Source organism: Bos javanicus, chromosome 2, assembly GCF_032452875.1.
Source record: "Bos javanicus breed banteng chromosome 2, ARS-OSU_banteng_1.0, whole genome shotgun sequence".
NCBI lineage: Eukaryota > Metazoa > Chordata > Mammalia > Artiodactyla > Bovidae > Bos > Bos javanicus.
In genome coordinates this window covers 117321960-117341239 of record NC_083869.1, presented here as the reverse complement: position 1 = coordinate 117341239, position 19280 = coordinate 117321960, and the positions used below count along the sequence as shown (strand labels likewise).

General features: G+C 41.3%; 1 protein-coding gene across 3 annotated transcripts in view; it reads left to right on the top strand.

Moving 5' to 3' along the window:
* The window catches only part of PID1 (phosphotyrosine interaction domain containing 1), a 264241-nt gene that overhangs the window by 79306 nt on the left and 165655 nt on the right, over nt 1-19280 (top strand). Inside the window, exon 2 of one of the 3 annotated variants that reach the window (XM_061387130.1) lies at nt 11646-11852. The exons of the other annotated variants lie outside the window; for them this stretch is intronic. The gene's annotated coding sequence lies outside the window, so the exon portion shown is untranslated. The remainder of the gene's footprint in view (nt 1-11645; nt 11853-19280) is intronic. 3 annotated transcript variants of the gene reach the window in all.

Here is a 19280-nt window from a genome sequence, read left to right as displayed (position 1 = left end):
AGGAAGGAATGAAGAAATATGAATATATGTGTATATAGTATGTATTACCTCTGTGTGTTTATATATGTTGTCTGTGTACAACACACAAAAGCAAATTATTTGTGTAAATGAAAGAACTAAAAACTGAGGTCACTAGAGAGAAAGGAGGGTCAGGGTGGAGGAGCTAGGAATAGAAACTAGAATTTTCTAAATATAGAAAAAGTTTGTAGAACTATATAAATATTTTACATAATTATAGATAAGATTAAAGCAGAGTAAAATATGTATTTTCTAAAAACTAAAGGTAAATTTAAACAATGAGGTGTAACTGTATCAAGTTGGTGATTTAACTTCATGGAGAAGAATTACTTCAAATGATTATAAAATATTTTCATCTTTATGTCCATCACTAGTGAGATATAACCAAAAAGAACAAAAAGAAATCTGCAAAGATACATTAAAATGTTTTATTAATCATATATTTTACTGATATTGTTATAGTAGTTATATTGGCATTGTTATTCTGAGCTGATTCCATGTATATATTTATATGTATAATATATACACATATTTTTACATTAAGTATACATGTATATGTATATATTCATAAAACAGGTATGAATAATCATTTTTCTAATATTTCTTATTGCACAGTATCCTATACTTTATTACTCATTTATCTTGTGTGTTCAGTCACACTCAACATATATTAATACACAAATAGTAGTATATATATTATACTTTATTGTATCTATTCTGTGTGTAGAATAGAATAGACCTGGGTTTGATCCCTGGGTGGGAAAGATCCCCAGGAGGAGGGCATGGCAACCCGCTCCAGTATTTTGCCTGGAGAATCCCATGGACAGAATAGCCTGGTGGGCTACAGTCCATGGAGTCTCAAAGAGTCGGATACAACTGAGCGACTAAGCACAGCACATTCTATGAGTATCATAAAATGAACCAAATTACCGATTACGTTCATGTCCTTAAGGAACCAAGATTTTAGTAAATATGCATTCCAAGAATTAAATATAAGCCTTATAATCCTAAATTAGAATTGGAAATATTTCTGTATTTAATGTAATCCTATTTTCATTTCATTGCAAAATTCACACTTTTTAGTTTTTTATTTCCTTGTTTCTTAGAGGTGATGTTATCATATATGCTATTGAACTTGCAAAATGGTTTTCTAAAATTTTCTTCAAATTTCTATAGCAAACAATGTGTGAAAGCTAGGTGATTCTTCTGTTCCACCTCTAAAAACTTCATCTAAGTTTTTAGAATGACATTCTCTTTCTCTTGTTCCAGAATATCTTTGAAAGGTTCTGTGTGGGTTTCTTTTTTAAGAAAAATGTCTAAATCATAAAGATTGAGTTAGTAATAAATCATCTTTGGTCTTTTGTTGCTTTAATTCAATTACTTAGCTTGTATGTGTGTCCTTTTTTTTTTTTTTTTTTACTTCCTCTGACCCTGAGATTAACTAGCCATTTTGAAATTATGTTTTGAAAACTCAGAAAGTTCAATATACCCTTGGAATAGCTGTGGGTCTTCCTGAAGCCCAGAGCAACAAATTAAATTTAATTCCCTCTTAGAATTTTCATTAGGTTTTCTGGACCATAGCTCAGAGGCAAGGGACTGGAGATTATTCTTGTTATGCTCAGAGGTAATAAGTCCTTTTTGACAGTGTCTTTCCATTTCGCAACTTCAATGCCTCTTCACATTATTGCCTGCTCTCTTGGGAGGCCATTTTGAAAATAACATATGGCTTCCCTTTCATTGTGTGAAACCCGTGTTTAATTTGGCTGGGAGAGCAAATTGTACTTGACATCAATTTTACTTGTTTTTATTTCTGGAAGAATGACTCTGAAAGGTCATTTTCCAATAAAATTATAATATAATTTTATTAAGTGCATTGTATTTATTTATTACATGTTAATTAAGTTCTCATACACACACACACCTATTCACACATGATGTGAGACATAACAAAACAAAACCCTTGTTTGTACACTCCAGAGACCTGACTCACAAGAGCAGTAACATTATTATTCGTGTTTACATGGAGCCTGTGAGGGAGACCAACAATGGCTACAGATTTGCTGCTGTTTCTCCATTGGGAGATTGGGAGGTGGAATCTAATTCCATCTTTGAATCTGAGTTGGCTTTAGTGATTTCATCAATAGAATGTGGCAGAAATGACTTTCTGAGACTTTGGGGGCTGGGTCAGAATAAGCTTTCCAACAGCAGCTTCTGCCCAGGACTTTCTGAACAGTCTCTTTAGGAACTCTGAGTCACCAGGTAAGATGTCTGACTACTTTGAGTTCATCCTGGAGAAGTCACGTGCAACAGTGGTAGCCAACTATTCTACTTGAAGCCAGCCTTCTAGCCATCCTTACCAAGGCATAAGGCAAGTGATTGAAGCCTTTCTGATCAACCTGTCCACCAGCTGAGTATCACTAAGCCATTTTAGCATCAGGTGGAGCAGAAGAATCACCTAGCTGAACCCTGCACAAATTCCTGATCAATCAAGTTATGAGATTTATTAAAAAATAAAAAAGGATGTTGTTTTAAACCACTAAATTTTGGAGTAATTTGTTATGCAGTAAAAGATAACCAGATTAGAATATGTACATTAATCTCTTAAATGGAGTTTGAATGTGATGTATAAATAGTCTATTGAGGAAGCAGTGTGGAAGGACCTGGGATGTGAAAGTCTAAATTCTAATTTTGTTCCTAATAAGTTGTGTAACTATGAGCAAATTGATCTCTTTGAACTTTACTATTTTGGGATATAAAAAGGAGAATTGTAAAATAATAACAATAAAAATGGTTGTTTTTCAACAATAACAACAATTATTATTGTTGAGGGTCCCTTGGACTGCAAAGAGATCAAACCAGTCAATCCTAAAGGAAATCAACCCTAAATATTCATTAGAAGGGCTGATGCTGAAGCTGAAGCTCCAATTCTTTGGCTACCGGATGTGAAGAGCCAGCTCTTTGGAAAAGACCCTGATGCTGGTAAAGATTGAGAGGAGGAGGAGGAGAAGGGGGCAGCAGAAGATGAGATGGTTAAATAGCATCACCAGCTCAATGGACATGAATCTGAGCAAACTCTGGGAGATGGTGATGGACAGGGAGGCCTGGTGTGCCGCTGTCCATGAAGTCACAAAGAGTCAGACACGACTGAGCAACTAAACAATAACAACAATAAGAATAGTAAGCCTCAGTGTAATAAAAGCAAGTACTTCCTGAATGCTATTATACAGGACACTGAAACAGAACTCGGTATTTTAATGCATTGTTTAATTTGTTTCCCACAGTGATTCTGTAAATTAGAGGTATTATTATTATTTTATTATTAATGCCAGTTTATGGAAGGTAAAATAGATTTCAGGAAATCAGGAAGCTGCTCATATATCCTCTATAAAATATACTTTTTAACCTCTAGTGTTCTATTGTCCTGTTTCTAAGATTCTTCAAATCATCACCTGCAAATTAATATCCTATTAGTGAGAGGTGAAGAATTTCTTTTTTATTGTACCAAAGTAAATTTCAGAGTTGTAAGGTAAAATCAGTGGTGGAAAGGGAATGCCAGAGTCTTTAGTGCAGTGTATCCCCATACTGCTTATATACCGGAACAAAAGAACTAGAAATGGCAAAAGGTCACTCTTTTGGTCTTCAGTCATGTTGTAAGGAAGTCACACTTGAAAGTGTGGGGTAGACCTTACAAGTGAAGCATACCGGTTACAGCAGTTGCCATATGCACAGTCTATCAAGATGGACCTTCAGTTCAGTTCAGTTCAGTTGTTCAGTCGCTCAGTCGTGTCCGACTCTTCACGACCCCATGAATCGCAGCACGCCAGGCCTTCCTGTCCATCACCAACTCCTGGAGTTCGCTCAGACTCACGTCCATCGAGTCAGTGGTGCCATCCAGCCATCTCATCCTCTGCCGTCCCCTTCTCCTCCTGCCCCCAATCCCTCCCAGCATCAGAATGTTTTCCAATGAGTCAACTCTTCGCATGAGGTGGCCAAAGTACTGGAGTTTCAGCTTTAGCATCATTCCTTCCAAAGAAATCCCAGGGCTGATCTCCTTCAGAAGGGACTGGTTGGATCTCCTTGCGATCCAGTGGATCTTGGCAGAGGTTAAAAAAGGTACTTCAGTGACAGTTGGTGAGCTGTCTTGTGTATAAAAGAAAAATGTCTTCATTTTAATTAATAGTAAAATATAAATTGCCCCAACATGTTAAAATGTTTTTTTTTAATCTCCTATTTTGTTTTAATAATTTTTCTTCATTTTTATGCTTGTAGTTACAAAGAGTATGTGTTCACATGCATTGGAGGGAGGAAGGAAGCAGGGAAAGAAAAGCACTAATATTCACTGTGTAACTTGTCAGGCATTCTGCTAGGTTCTAGCACATATGCTGTTTCGGGTTTAAATTGTAAAACGTTTAGCATTTAAATTTTGGAGATTATTTTGGTTTTTCAAAGCCACAGAGTTAGTAAAAGATGGGACTGGATTTTGAATTTATCTTCTAAATCCTTCTTTCTGCTGTATAAAATGCCTCACTATCTCTTATAAGCCTGCTCTTTAGTTGATGAGATTTATTTTACTTTCATTTGATTTACCAATTCTTTTAAAAATCTTAATCCAATTTAAGAGTGCTGATTCACTTACTGCAGGGTGCTCTGAACCTGTTCATTTTGGTTGAAGTATTAAGAGGGTCTAAATATAAGCTCATGAATGAACTTGCTGAGTGGATTGAAAAATACCCCTAAGCCTTTGAGGCCTTAGGTTACAGGGTGTGTATGATCGGTTGGGCTCACATTTATTTTTGATGAAGATCTCTTAGAGTCACTAGTGAATATTTTGTGTGATTTAGTGGGGACTGCTGGACTGCACTGTGCCAAATTAGCCCTGGAGGAGGAACTCGGATGCATAAGACTTTCCTTTCATTCTCTTGAGAGAAAACGTTCACATTCTTGGAAGATCCCTCTTCTCAGAGGCCTAGGTCAGGTGGCTGACTTACTGCCTACCTGCATTTGATACCTGTAGACAGTTTCCTATAGCTCAGCTGTTCTGTAATGGGGGTAGTTTTGCCTTCTCCCCGAGAGATACTTGGCAATGTCTGAAAACAGCTAGGAGATGCAACAGTTATCCATTGGGTAGAAGGATCCTGCCAAACATCCCACAACTCCAGGGCGTGCCCCACAGTACCACTTGCCAACAATGCTGAGCTTGAGAAAGTAGAGTAGGTTTTCTCAACTCTATTTTTTTATTATTTCTCCCTAAGAAGCCTTTCTAGACATCTTCCCCTAATTACACTCTCCCCAATGAATTTCAATATATTGTACTTTATAATAGTTTATCTACTGTAGTCCCAGGACTTCCCAGGTGGCTCAGTGGTAAAGAATCTGCCTACCAATGAAGGAGACACAGGAGATGCAGGTTCAATCCTTGGGTCAGGAAGACCCCCTGGAGAAGGAACCCACTCCAGCATTCTTGCCCTGATAATCCCATGGACAAAGGAGCCTGGTGGGCTGCAGTCCATCAGGTTGCAAAGAGTCAGACAGGACTGTGCATGCATACACACACTATAGTCACATCTTTGCTTTACACATAAAAAGAATAAGTGTTCTTTTCAACCACCAAAACTAGTTTTTGCTCCTTTGGAGGTGATATGTTTCCATTGAGAGTGCCTGGCCTAGTGGACCACCTTGGGAACAGAGAGGCTTGTAAAGAACCCAGTTCACAATTAATTCTCGAATAAAATAGAACAATGCCAAGCAAAACAAACAAAAGTCAGTATGACTAGGAAATTAATGGGAATGCTGCTGCTGCTGCTAAGTCGCTTCAGTCATGTCTGACTCTGTGCGACCCCATATTAGAAGCAAAACATCTGCTCAATGCAGTATCATCAACAGTCATCTATGACTTGTAGGAAGGTTCACCAAACAGAGCCCCACTTTCTCTGTCTCCTTGAAATGGGGAAAAGGCCCCCAAGTTTCCCTTCATACAAACAATCTACAGACAGGAACTTCACCTTCAGTTCTCTCTACGTGCCCGTCTCTCCTGGAGTTGGACAATGAGTGGGCATCTCTGCTTTCCTTTGTCCATTCTAGCCATGCTAAGTGCCATCTGATAGATGTCTGGCAGTGTGCCAAGCGCTGGGAGTGCCACGGGGGCAGACAGACACAGACCTCCTGCTCCTGCAGCCGGGGCTGGTGCCTGGTGCTCATCCAGTTGTCATTTGTATGATACAATCAACAGAATTTTGATACCGTATGCCATTCCTGCAGTTTTTACATAACTGTGCTAACTGAAATATATACTCTCTATTGTCATTAAATTGACACACCTTTTTAGGTGACACATTTATTTTAAGACATTTATGTCATCGCTTTACATGGGGAACCAAGAGCACTGTTGTAAATATTTGGAACAATAAAAATTAAAGTGGGAAAAATTAATGAGGTGATAATGCTTTCTGAAGCTTCTGAGCTGGGAGCTGGTACCCTTTGGGCTAAAAAAGGAAGATTAGTGTGGAAAAAAGATGTTCGGGATACACTGGCACCAAACCAAGACTTTCTCCCTGATGTTGTTTGAGAGAGAGTTGAAGTGGGCCTAACTGTCTCACAAGGTGATTGAATGCTAGGTAATGCTGTGTCTGTGTGCTACCTAAAATCATCTCATGGACTCCAGGGGTCTCCCCTACATTTTGGGAACACTGGTCCGACTAAGTCCCCATAGTTCTGTGCCTTTTCCATTTCTGCCCCTTGACCGTCTACTCCATGGGGTGTCATCAACAGTCCTCTAGAACCAACTGAGGTTTCTTACTTCCCTTTGCGTTCCTAGGACCAAGCACCATGCCTGGTGTGCACGGAGCAGCAGCTCTGTGTTTATCTGTCACTTGAATGACTGAATGAAGACGTGTGCTCACTGACCGTATGTGGTCCCAGGTAGTCCATAGGTCAAGTTCATGTGAAGCAGGGTTGGGTCCCACTCCCTGGGCGTGTGCTTGATCAACAGACCTTCAAGTGGATTTCTGCCTCCACCCTCCCTTGGCTGAGGGTACTGTGGTGCAAGAGTAACCTACCCAGCCACACCTGGCTGCTCTGTATCAAGGTCGAGGACATGTGGGTTCATAGATATGGAGAGGATTTTTGCAGGTTCTTTCAAGATTTAGGGGTAAGCGGAGAAAGTCAATCTTGTCCCATGTGCCTTAGATATATTCTTTGTTCTGAGGAGCGCTTAAGAAGAAGTTACCAGTAATTGTCATTGAGAGAAACTGAACATAGAAGAAAATAGACTTTACATAAATGTTTAAAGGAATGCTTACTAAAGACCAAAAGGTTTGAGGAGCAGTTATTTTATATGATCATCTCTTATTCTAGCATTGATTGCTGTTCAGTCACTCTGTTATGTCTGATTCTTTGCAACCCCATGAACTGCAGCATGTCAGGCTTCCTGGTCCTTCACTATCTCCCAGAGTTTGCTCAAATTCATGTCCATTGAATCCGTGATGCCATCCGACCATCTCATCCTCTGTCGCTACCTTCTCCTCCTGCCTTCAATCTTTCCCAGCATCAGGATCTTTTCCAATGAGTTGACTCTTCACATCAGGTGGCCAAAGTATTGGAACTTCAGCATCAGTCCTTCCAATGAATATTCAGGGTTGATTTCCTTTAGGATTGATGGGTTTTATCTCCTTGCAGTCCAAGGGACTCTGCTCTAGGATAAGGATATAAAAATGAATATCTCTTTAACAGAAGAGTCTTCTGAGTGGTACTGCCCTCCTCTTCTTCCTTTCCTTATTCCTTCTCCTCTCATCCATCTGCATCTCTACTACTCCCTCCTCTTTCTTTCAGGGAAGAAATATATGCACCCTAAAGTCTCCAATCGTGGGACTATTTTCCCCATGAGTCAGGCATGGGTAGAGCATAGCTGACCACCAGGGAATGAATGGAAGGTGGTCATAGAAAGTCAAATCAGGAAGGGTTCAGAGTCAACTCTTAGCATTTCTTTTTTAAAGATGGAGAAATCTGGAGAGAATGATTGACTTATCTCCAGCACACTGCTTGTGGGTTATGATCCTGTATATTTTATGATGTATGTACTGTGTATGAGGCAGGTGTGGTTTTAGGAATCATAGGAATAGGAATGTGAAGGGTAAGAATATTCCCATGGATGGAGCAGTACCAGCCTGTTGTTCAGCAAATATTTGTTTAGCCAGTTCACAGGAAGGATGCGGCAGACGCCTGATTAGAGTGGGTTTAAGAGAGTGTGGAAGGAGGGAAACTGGAAAAGAGGGTAAACAAACTTAGAAAGCTCAGTTTTTCTTCAGATTGGGAGAAATGGGAAAGTAGCCATTGGGAGTAGGGTCAGGAGAGGTAGGTTCAAAGAGGATTTTTTTTTTTTTTTTTAAGCTGGAGAAATCTACAGTATTTTTTTTCTGCTTATGGAAATGATCCTCTAGAAAGAAAAACATAAGTGATGTAAGGAAAGAAAGAGTCTAATGTGTCTGAGTGGATAGGAGAAGATAGGATCAGTGAGCAAGTGGACTGATTAGCGAGCAACACCTAAGAGTAGGTGGGTATCTATGGCAACTGGAGGCAAGGCAGGGTCTCACAGGACAGATGCTTAGAGATGCTTCCTTCTCTCTGCATCAGCTTTCTAGAGATAGAGGAAGTGTGTTAGCTTCATAGGGCTACTGTAACAAGGTTCCAGGGACCAAGTGAAGTTAGAAACTAGTTCCCTAGAGAACCAGAGCTAAGAGCATGTATATAGAGAAAGAGAGTTACTGTAAGGAATTGACTTACACAATTGTGGAGGCCTAAAAGCTCGAAGACCTTTGGACAGCCTGCTGGAGACCCGGAAGAGTCCATGTTGTAGCTCCAGCCTGAGTCCTGAGTCGAGTCTGAGAACCAGGAAGGCCGAGTGCGAGTTCAAGTCTGAAAGCTGAAAGGCTGGAGACCCAAGAAGAGTTTTAGTTTGTTGCTCAAACACAGGTAAAGTTGGATGTCTTAGCTCAAGATCCATCAGGCAGGAGGAATTCCCTCTTACTCCAGGGAGGGTCAGCCTTTTGGTTCTAATCAGGCCTTCACCTGATCGGGTGCTGCCCATCCACATTGGGGAAACAATGTGTTCTACTCAGTCCACCAATTTCAATGTTCCTCTCTCCACGGAACCATCAAGAATCTTGTTGGACCAGATATCTGGTCACGTCATGGCCCAGTCACATTGATACATAAGATTAACTACCACAGAGGCTTAAAAACAGTAGCAATTCATTCTCTCACAGTTCTGGAAGCTAGAAGTCTGAAATCTGGGTGTTAGCAGGGTCAGATTCCTTCCAGTGGTTCTGAGGGGGTGTCTGCTCCAGACCTCTTTGTTTCCTGGCTTCAAGGGTTGCTGGCAATCCTTGGTGTGCCTCGGCTTGTACACAGCACTCCAAACTCTGCCTTCATTATCACATGGCATAGTCTTCTCATGTGTGTCTCTGTTTGAATTCCATCTTAGAACACCAGTCATTGGTTTAGGGGTCACCTAATCCATAATTGTTGTTGTTCAGTCACTCAGTCATGTCCCACACTTTGTGACCCCATGGACTGCAGCATTCCAGGCTTCCAGAATAACCTCATTTGAATTTGATTATATGTGCAAAGACTCTGTTTCCAAATGAGGTCACATCCACAAGTTCCAGAGGTTAGAACTTCAAGAATAGCTTTTGGAGGGCACAATTCTGCTCACAGTAGGAGGCAAGACACTCAGCTGAGGGTGAAGACAGGGAAAAGGGGAGGTTAAAATAGTCGGATGAGAGAGTGGGTAAATATGGACTTGCCTGGTGGTCCAGTGGTTAAGGCTCTGCACTTACAGTGCAAGGGGCATGGGTTTGATCCCTGGTTGGGGAACTAAGATCCTGCATGTCACATGGTACAGCCACGACCCAGAGGGATGGTATGGGGAGGGAGGAGGGAGGAGGGTTCAGGATGGGGAACACATGTATACCTGTGGTGGATTCATTTTGATATTTGGCAAAAGTAATACAATTATGTAAAGTTTAAAAATAAAATAAAATTAATTAAAAAAATTAAAAAAATAAGAAAAGAGCAAATACTATATGAGAAATACTTTTAAAAACAGAGAGTGAGTGGGAAAGTCAATGATTAATGAATTGCAGAGAGTGCTGAGCAGTTCAAAGTATCTGCTTGTGGTTCACAGTCATGGGCTCCTTGCGAGACCAGCCAGCATGGATACGTGGGTTTTCCCAGCCATGTGCATCTCTGTGTGTGCAGCCTTGACTTGAAAAGAAAGCTGGTATTTTACCAGAGTTGGTTTTCCAAGGGAATTTGATAAAGTGGTCATTAAAGGTGTATAGAAGGGAATTGTTATAATGAATGACCTTGAATATTAAGCTGTAAGGAGAACTGAGAAGACATGAGAAAGTGGATCGGGGGGACAGGTGACAGATGAGTGGGTTGAACTTCCTGTCTAGTTGAAGATGCTGAGAGTCACAGATACTAATAAGAGATCATGGTCACAGACTTGGATGCTCAAAATGGAACTGTGGGCTGGTGGCCTTTAAGAACCTAAGATTTTAAATACATTTCCTAAAATCACCTATCCCTTGTCCTAGGGAGCCTCTTGTATTACTTTTAACTGTGGTGTTCAGTGTCCTTGCCCTAGGCAAATTTGGAGGGTTATTCATTTTCATTACAATAAGAAATCTGTTCATACAGCTGACACTTGCTCTATTTCTTGCCTTCATCAGTTAGGGAAGAAAATCTCTGGTAAAGTCTACAAAGAGAAATGAAGCAGAGTGTCATGTCTGAGCTGATCTATTGCAGTTCAATGGTTCAGGAATTCTAAATGTAAAATTAAGATGCTAAGGATATTGTAGTTTATGAATTGGAATCCTTTGATTATCCATGGAGCTGTTTTCCTCCGAGGAATATTTGGAGATAAGACATCAGTCTAAGTTCTTGGCTTCCCTGTCATCTTTTGTTATTTTATAATGTGATAGCAAATATGACTCCCAAAGGTATTTCCTGATGGGATCTTTGGTCTTGTTAGACCCTCCCATCAGGCTCTCATCGACTCCTCATGGACGGCAGAATCCAGTAGGTAGTCTTTCTTCACCTGCCACATATCTGCTTTTTGCAGCATCATCTTCTGTTCACCTTTTTGTACCACATATTCCAGCCAAACAAGACCATCTGCTAGTTTCTAAATACACAAGATTTCCTTTCTGCCTCTGGGTTCTTTCTCTTCCTTCCTTGGGTCTGTTGATATCTTACTTGCTCACTTGACTTTCAAGGCCCTGATCAGAGGATGCTTTTTTACTGCAGCTTCCCTTGAATCTTGTGATTCTCAGACATTAGTGCATGTCAGAATCACCTGGAGAAGTTTCTAGAAGGTAGATTACCTGGCCTCAGCCCCAGAGTTGGGGCACAGGAATCTGTGGTTCCAGTGAGTTCCCAAGTGAGGCAGATGCTTGGTCTGGAACGTATACTTTGAGAACCACCATGCCGAAGTCTTTTTTAGTTATGTTGACATTTTTTTTTTCTACTAAAGCTTTCTTCTGTCACACTGCAAACATAATATTAGCATATAGTAACTCAACAGTGATTATTCGTCTAATGTCCTAATGTCTTTTCTATGCACACAGATTATGCAGGTTGGAAAGACTGTGCTATGCTGAGTCGCTTCAGTTGTGTCTGACTCTTTGCGACCCCATGGGTCATAGCCCACCAGGCTCCTCTGTCCATGGGATTCTCCAGGCAAGAATACTAGAGTGGGTTGCCATTTCTTCCTCCAGGGGATCTTCCCCACCCAGGGATTGAACCCAAGTCTCTCACATCTCCTACATTGGCAGGTGGGTTCTTTATCACTAGCACCACTTAGAAGGATTACTCATTTACAATAAACCACGATGTTTACAATACTCAAAATCATACTGAACATAGTTTAATCTTAGATGAGTCAACTGGCATCTCTGCTTCATTTGATGCTTTGCCTAAGGTGTATCCTTATAAATGTCAATCATAATTTTGTGGTACTCCAGAAAAAAAAATTAGATCATTTGAACTTTCTGTGGAAGCTGATAAAGCAGAGATTTCAATGAGGAAGCAGAGTTCAGATTTGGAACCTGTATACTAAGTGCATGTGGTTGTAATTAATGTCATTTATTAGAACTACAGGAGGTTTAGCCAGACTCTTTGACCTGGCTCTTGTGTTTGACCTGGTGCAGATTTGGGCTTGTGCTAGGCGGAGAGATGGGCAGGGCAGGTTCTGTGAGAGGATGTCTTGAGGAGAAGAGGGACAAGGTGAGTCTAGGCAGTGTGGGCTCTTTCTGAGCAAAGGTCCTTGTGGTCAAGCAGGAGTCAGCCTGTTCTGTAGCTTTTGTGCTGCTCCATGCTAGGGCTAAGTCCAGGACAAACAAATGACCTCCGCACAGCTGCCTTTGCTGAAATCAGCTCACCAGACGGTGCTCTCATACAGCCAGATAAAATCTGGCATTTACTCTGTAGCTAGTGACCTTTGCTTTTAGGAGAGTTAAAAAAGCTGAGAATCTTGCATGATTGAGTTTTATAATAATGTTGCATTAAAGAGAAAATATCATTTTAATAGATTAGTAATGAGAAGGGATTGCTATCATCTGCATGTAAATGGTGTAGAAATTTAAGGGTGTCTTTGGCTTTCATCTGCTTTTTTTATTGGAGTATAATTGTTTTACCATGTTGTGTTAGTTTCTGCTGTTCAGTGAAGTGAATCAGCCATATGTGTACATATATCTCCTCCCTCCTGACCTCCTTCCCGCCCCTACCCCATTGCCACCCCTCTAGGTCATCACACAGCACTGAGCTGAGCTTCCTGTGCTTTACAGCAGGTTCCCACTAGCTATCTGGTTTACACATGACAGTGTATGTATGTCAGTACTAATCTTCCAATTCGTTCTGCCCCGCTTCGACCCTGTGTCCACACATCCCTTCTCTACGCTTGCTTCTCTATTCCTGTCCTGCAAATAGGTTCATCTGTATCATTTTTTTAGATTCTACATATATGTGTCTCTCCCAACTTACCTTTGGTGTTTCCTATTCATTACTCTATTGACTTTAAACTTAGAGTGAGAAGCTTTTTCCGCATGAGCTGCAAGATCAGCAGGGTGAGGAGCCCGGACTTCCGCTTATGTATTAGAAGAGATGGAAGTGAACGAGTTCTGTTGCTTAGGGCCCCGTTGGGCTGATCGGAGCTCTGAGGGGTCCCACTTTGCAGGTTCTGTCTTTGAGGACCACCCATTCTTTGGTCAGTCTTCCACTCCACTCCCTGCTTTGCTTTGGGTTGTGGGAAGCTTCAGCCTGGTGCTCCTTTCCCATGTGAACAGGGTGGGAACTCAGAGCCTTAGGCTGAGGACAGGCAGAATTGAGCTCAGGGCAAGAGTTACTGAAGGTCTTGGGACTAAATGGGAAGTGAATTTCACTCTCTCTTTCCAAACTTGTATAAGCCAGAGGGGTGAGTGTGTGAATGAGCCAGTGGTTAAAGAGATGACATGCAGTTTCCTTGGGTAGAGTTTTTGCATCTGACTTTTACAGATAGGGTCTGGCTTGGAGTTGGGGCCTTAGTCTGTGTAAAGTGTAATTGGGCCTCACCCTGCATTGACTTGGCTCTTAGTGTGGTCAATGCACATGTCCTGCTGTTCCTCTCCCTACTGACTCATGCCCAATACACATGAATGGTTCCACTTCCCTTTCACATCCTTCTCTGATGCTGCCAGACCATAAGACATTCTTCCTTCTTCTGAATTTTTAAAGCATGTATAGCCTTGACCAGGGCTTCCCTGATGGCTCATATGGTAAAGAATCTTCCCACCAGGCAGGAGATGCAGGTTTGATCTCTGGGTCAGGAAGATCCCCTGGAGAAGAAAATGGCAACCCGCTCTAGTATTCTTGCCTGGTGGTGGTTTAGTCGTTAAGTTGTGTTTGACTCTTGCGACCCCATGGACTGTAACCCGCCAGGCTCCCCTGTCCATAGGATTCTCCAGGCAAGAATACTGGAGTGGGTTGCCATTTCCGTCTCCATTTTATTCTTGCCTGGGAAATCCCATAGACAGAGGAACCTGGAGGGCTACAGTCCCCATGGGGTCACAAAGAGTTGCACAGGACTGAGCAACTAAACAACAAATAATCTTGACCACATAGTTTGGCTTTATTTGAAACCAAAATGGTAAAGATTAATTTCAATTTGGGCTATTCAAAATGACTTTGTAAGTAATAAAGTACATTTACTTGAGTATAATTAATAAACATATACACAAAATGAATGGGATATTTTCATCCTGGCCAGTTATAAAAGATGAACCATGGAGCTGAAGGCATGATTTCAAGGAGGATTTGAGTAGCTGAGAAAGATGGGTAGACAGTAGAAATTAAAGATGAGAAAACAGAATAATCAACAAAAGAATTACTACCTTTTTTCATTAAAAAATGAAATGAAGCACATATGCTAAAACCTTTATCAGTTCAGTTCAGTCGCTCAGTCATGTCCGACTCTTTGCTACCCCATGAATCACAGCACGCCAGGCCTCCCTGTCCGTCACCAACTCCCAGAGTCTACCCAAACCCATGTCCATCGAGTCGGCGATGCCATCCAGCCGTCTCATCCTCTGTCGTTCCCTTCTCCTCCTGCACCCAATCCTTCCCAGCATTAGGGTATTTTCCAATGAGTCAACTCTTCTCATGAGGTGGCCAAAGTATTGGAGTTTCAGCTTTAGCATCATTCCTTCCAATGAACACCCAGGACTGATCTCCTTTAGGATGGATTGGTTGGATCTCCTTGCAGTCCAAGGGACTCTCAAGAGTCTTCTCCAACACTACAGTTCAAAAGTGTCAATTCTTTGGCACTCAGCTTTCTTCACCATCCAACTCTCACATCCATATGTGACTACTGGAAAAACCATAGCCTTGACTGGATGGACCTTTGTTGGCAAAGTAATGTCTCTGCTTTTCAATATGCTATCTAGGTTGGTCATAACTTTCCTTCCAAGCAGTAAGTGTCTTTTAATTTCATGGCTGCAGTCACCATCTGCAGTGATTTTGGAGCCCCCAAAATAAAGTCTGACACTGTTTTCACTGTTTCCCCATCTATTTCCCATGAAGTGATGGGACCAGATGCCATGATCTTAGTTTTCTAAATGTTGAGCTTTAAGTCAACTTTTTCACTCTACTCCTTCACTTTCACCAAGAGGCTTTTTAGTTCCTCTTCACTTTCTGCCATAAGGGTGGTGTCATCTGCATATCTGAGGTTATTGATATTTCTCCTGGCAATCTTGATTCCAGCTTGTGCTTCTTCTAGCCCAGCATTTCTCATGATGTACTCTGCCTAGAAGTTAAATAAGCAGGGTGACAATATACAGCCTTGACGTACTCCTTTTCCTATTTGGAACCAGTCTGTTGTTCCACGTCCATGTCCAGTTTTAACTGTTGCTTCCTGACCTGCATACAGGTTTATCAAGAGACAGGTCAGATGGTCTGGTATTCCCATCTCTTGAAGAATTTTCCACAGTTTATTGTGATCTACACAGTCAAAGACTTTGGCATAGTCAATAAAGCAGAAATAGATGTTCTTCTGGAACTCTCTTGCTTTTTCGATGATCCAGCAGATGTTGGCAATATGATCTCTGGTTCCTCTGCCTTTTCTAAAACCAGCTTGAACATCTGGAAGTTCATGGTTCACGAATTGCTGAAGCCTGGCTTGGAGAATTTTGAGCATTACTTTACTAGTGTGTGAGATACACTGCTGTTAATCGAGATGCTGTTTGAGATTATAGCTCACCAGTTTAGGCTGGATAAGAATTAATGACTGCTGGAAGGAGCAGGACACTGAAGATGGCCCTGTTGTGAGCAGCCACATGCCTGGTCTTCCCCACTGTGATGTTGTAGTCATTCTGCTGAGGTTAGAGCAAAGAAAAAAAAAAGCATTAGTCATTCAGTTGTGTCCAACTCTTTGTGACTCCATGGACTGTAACCCGTCAGGCTCCTCTGTCCATGGAATTCTCCAGGCAAGATTATTGGTGTGGGTCGCCATTCCCTTCTCCAAAGGATCTTCCTGGCCCAGGGATCAAACCTGGGTCTTCTGCATTGAAGGCAGATTTTTTTTAATCATCTGAGTCACCAGGGAAGCCCAAAGATAGAGAATCTGAGGGGGAAAATCACACCCATAAACTGAAGATCACCTTAAGTAGGAGAGCTTCTGCCTTTCTGCCTTGGCTTCTGAGAATATAAAAGCATACTAGTGGACAGATTTGATACAAAGAACTGGTTGGAGAGTCTGATTCAATGGATATGCAGTTTGAGAAAAAGAGAGAAGTTAGAATGCAGTCCTGGTCTCTGACTTTGACCTCTTTGTTGGTGGTGGGGCTGAGATGGGTACCCTGAAGAGAGGAGAAGTTTTCTGGAGGACCGTGGAGAAGACAAGTAGCCCAGTTTTGGGTGTTTTGACTTTGGCTACATGTAGGATAAATTATTGAACCTCTTCATTCCTTAGTTGTGAATTCTGAAAAGTGGATATAAGCATTTTCTGAGTCATTACACCTGAAATAACACCTGAAACACAGTTCAGTAAATGTCAGACAAGATGATAATGATGATCTAAGATATCAGGGCTTTAATTGGGTAGTCATTTTCCCTGGCCTGTCTGATCAACATCTTTTCGTACTAATCTTGTGTTTGTCAGAGGTCAACATTAGCAATCTGCAGAATTCACCCATCAGTAAATAGGTCTCATGGAAACAGGTCATTTGGTTTTTCAGACAGATGAAAAGAAGAGATGTTGAAATCAGTGAACTAGGGAAAGGAAAGTAATGTCATGAAGAATTAAGAGAATGAGAAAAACCAAAACCAAACCAAAATCAAAGGAAGGAAAGAAGAAGATAATTCTGGTAATGAATGTCAATAATTATCTATTGATTTGCATTGCAGTTATGGCTAACTTCTCAGCTCTCACTCTGAGTCAGGACCTGTGCCCTATGAAGCATTGGCACTATGCATGTCCCCACCTGTGGATGAGCAGCTTGCATCTTGGAAGGTTATGTGAACTCTCAGGTTCATATATCTAGGAAGAGGTGGGACCAGCATTCAAATTCAAGTGAACCTCACCGGCGCAGAAGTGAAGCTTCTTCAATGCATTCTTGACCTACTGGCACATTCTTCCTAGCTCACATTAAGTTATTTTACTTCCTTTTGCTAATAGGAAGAAAGCATATGAAAATACCTGTTTTACCAGAAAAATATTTAGGTATGTAAGGCTTCTACAGTTCCTCTCTCTTTTTCATGGTTGTGCATGATCAGTTGTGTCCAATCCATTGCGACTCCATGGACTGTAGCCCACTGGGCTCCTCTGTCCATGGGATTTCCCAGGTAAGAATACTGGAGTAGCTTGCCAGTTCCTTCTCCAGCAGATCTTCCCAATCAAGGGATTGAACCCCTATTTCTTGTGTCTCCTGCATTGGCAGATGGATTCTTTTACCACTGTACCACCTGGGAAGCCCCCTTTTCACAGTAGGGTTGAGTAAAACATTAGTTGGTGAAATACTGCATATAGACATCACCTTGCCAACAAAGGTCCATGTAGTCAAAGCTATTGTATTTCTAGTAATCATGTATGGATGTGAGAGTTGGACCATGAAGAAGGCTGTGCACTGAAGAATTGATGCTTTCAAATTGTAATGCTGATTAAGACTCTTGAGAGTTCCTTGGACTGCAAGGAGATAAACCAGTCAATCCTAAAGGAAATCAACCCTGAATATTCATTGGAAGGACTGATGCTGAAGCTGAAGCTCCAAATGCTTTGGCCACCTGATGTGAAGAGCTGACTCACTGGAAAAGACCCTGATCCTGGAAGAGACTGCAGGTAAAAGGAGAAGGGAGTGACAGAGGATGAGATAGATGGCATCACTGACTCAGTGGACATGAATTTGAGCAAATTCTGGGAGATGATTAAGGACAGGGAAACCTGGCATGCTGCAGTTCATGGGGTTGCAAAAAGTTGAACAAGACTGAGTGAGCAACAGATATAGACATCCTTCAAGGATTATTGGAGTCATCCATGGCTCATCTGTAGACTATATGTTATAAGAAAGATCTTGTGTCAGCATCATCAGTATTATAAGTGTCAACTACAGTTTTTGAAACTTGCCAAAAAGTAGGCTTTTGAATATGGGGACCTGGTTACCTAATAGAAATAAGATGTAGCACAAGGTGTATTGAAAATGTGTACTGAATCCAGGAACTAAAAAGCATATGTCCCTCAGTCAGAGTCTACTGAGCGTGTGACTATGAGCTAAGGGGAGCTCTGAGCCAAATGGAACCAATTAGTGTACCTTGGCTGTGGACCTAAGGGTGTTTACCAAGCCAGTTCACTGGTGGGAGTCAAGTTTCTTTATCCTTCTTGTTTATAATTTAATTTTCAAATTGTCCTTAAAAAAGGTTGTAGGAACTTTGGCCTGAAGTAGATTTTTATGAGCAGGCTGAATGAAACTCAGAAAATGAGTTCTAAACTTGTATGCTAAATATGTACCTGCTTTGAATTTGTAGCTTTGATGGACATTATTTTTTGAAGTCAGTGCAGGGAGCTGTGTTATATTTGAGGGGCGTGATGGAAGGCAGTGAGCATGGGGTAGTAAAAGCCATCTTAAGCAATCACTGAAGTTCTGTCTCCCCCTAAAAGTCCAGTTGGCATCAGTATGAGATTTTATGAGAGAAAAATCTTTCCCAACCTCACCTTTTGGCTGTGAAACATTATAGAAAGCCCAGTTGGATCTGTTTCTTGCGAGTTGCCAGTCCAGGTTCGAATCACGATACTGGATGCTTGGGACTGGTGCACTGGGACGACCCAGAGGGATGGTGTGGGGAGGGAGGAGGGAGGAGGGTTCAGGATGGGGAACACATGTATGCCTGTGGCGGATTCATTTTGATATTTGGCAAAACTAATACAATTATGTAAAGTTTAAAAATAAAATAAAATTTAAAAAAAAAAGAGAGAGGAAATGGATGAAATGTGTGTCATTTGTATCAGGCAATTGTGATACCATGATTATTCACGTTGGTCCTGTGAAAATACCTTTTCTAATAACTCTGAGTCATAATATTGAATGTCCTGTGTTTAGTATTTGATTGAAGGTGATAAAAGGAGGCAATGATAAGAAATGGTCTTAATTGTTTTAGACCAAAAGGTAATTTAGGACCAGCAGCCCTCCGAGAGGGATTAGGGTACCAGGAGAGTGAGAGTAGATTGGGATCATTTATTT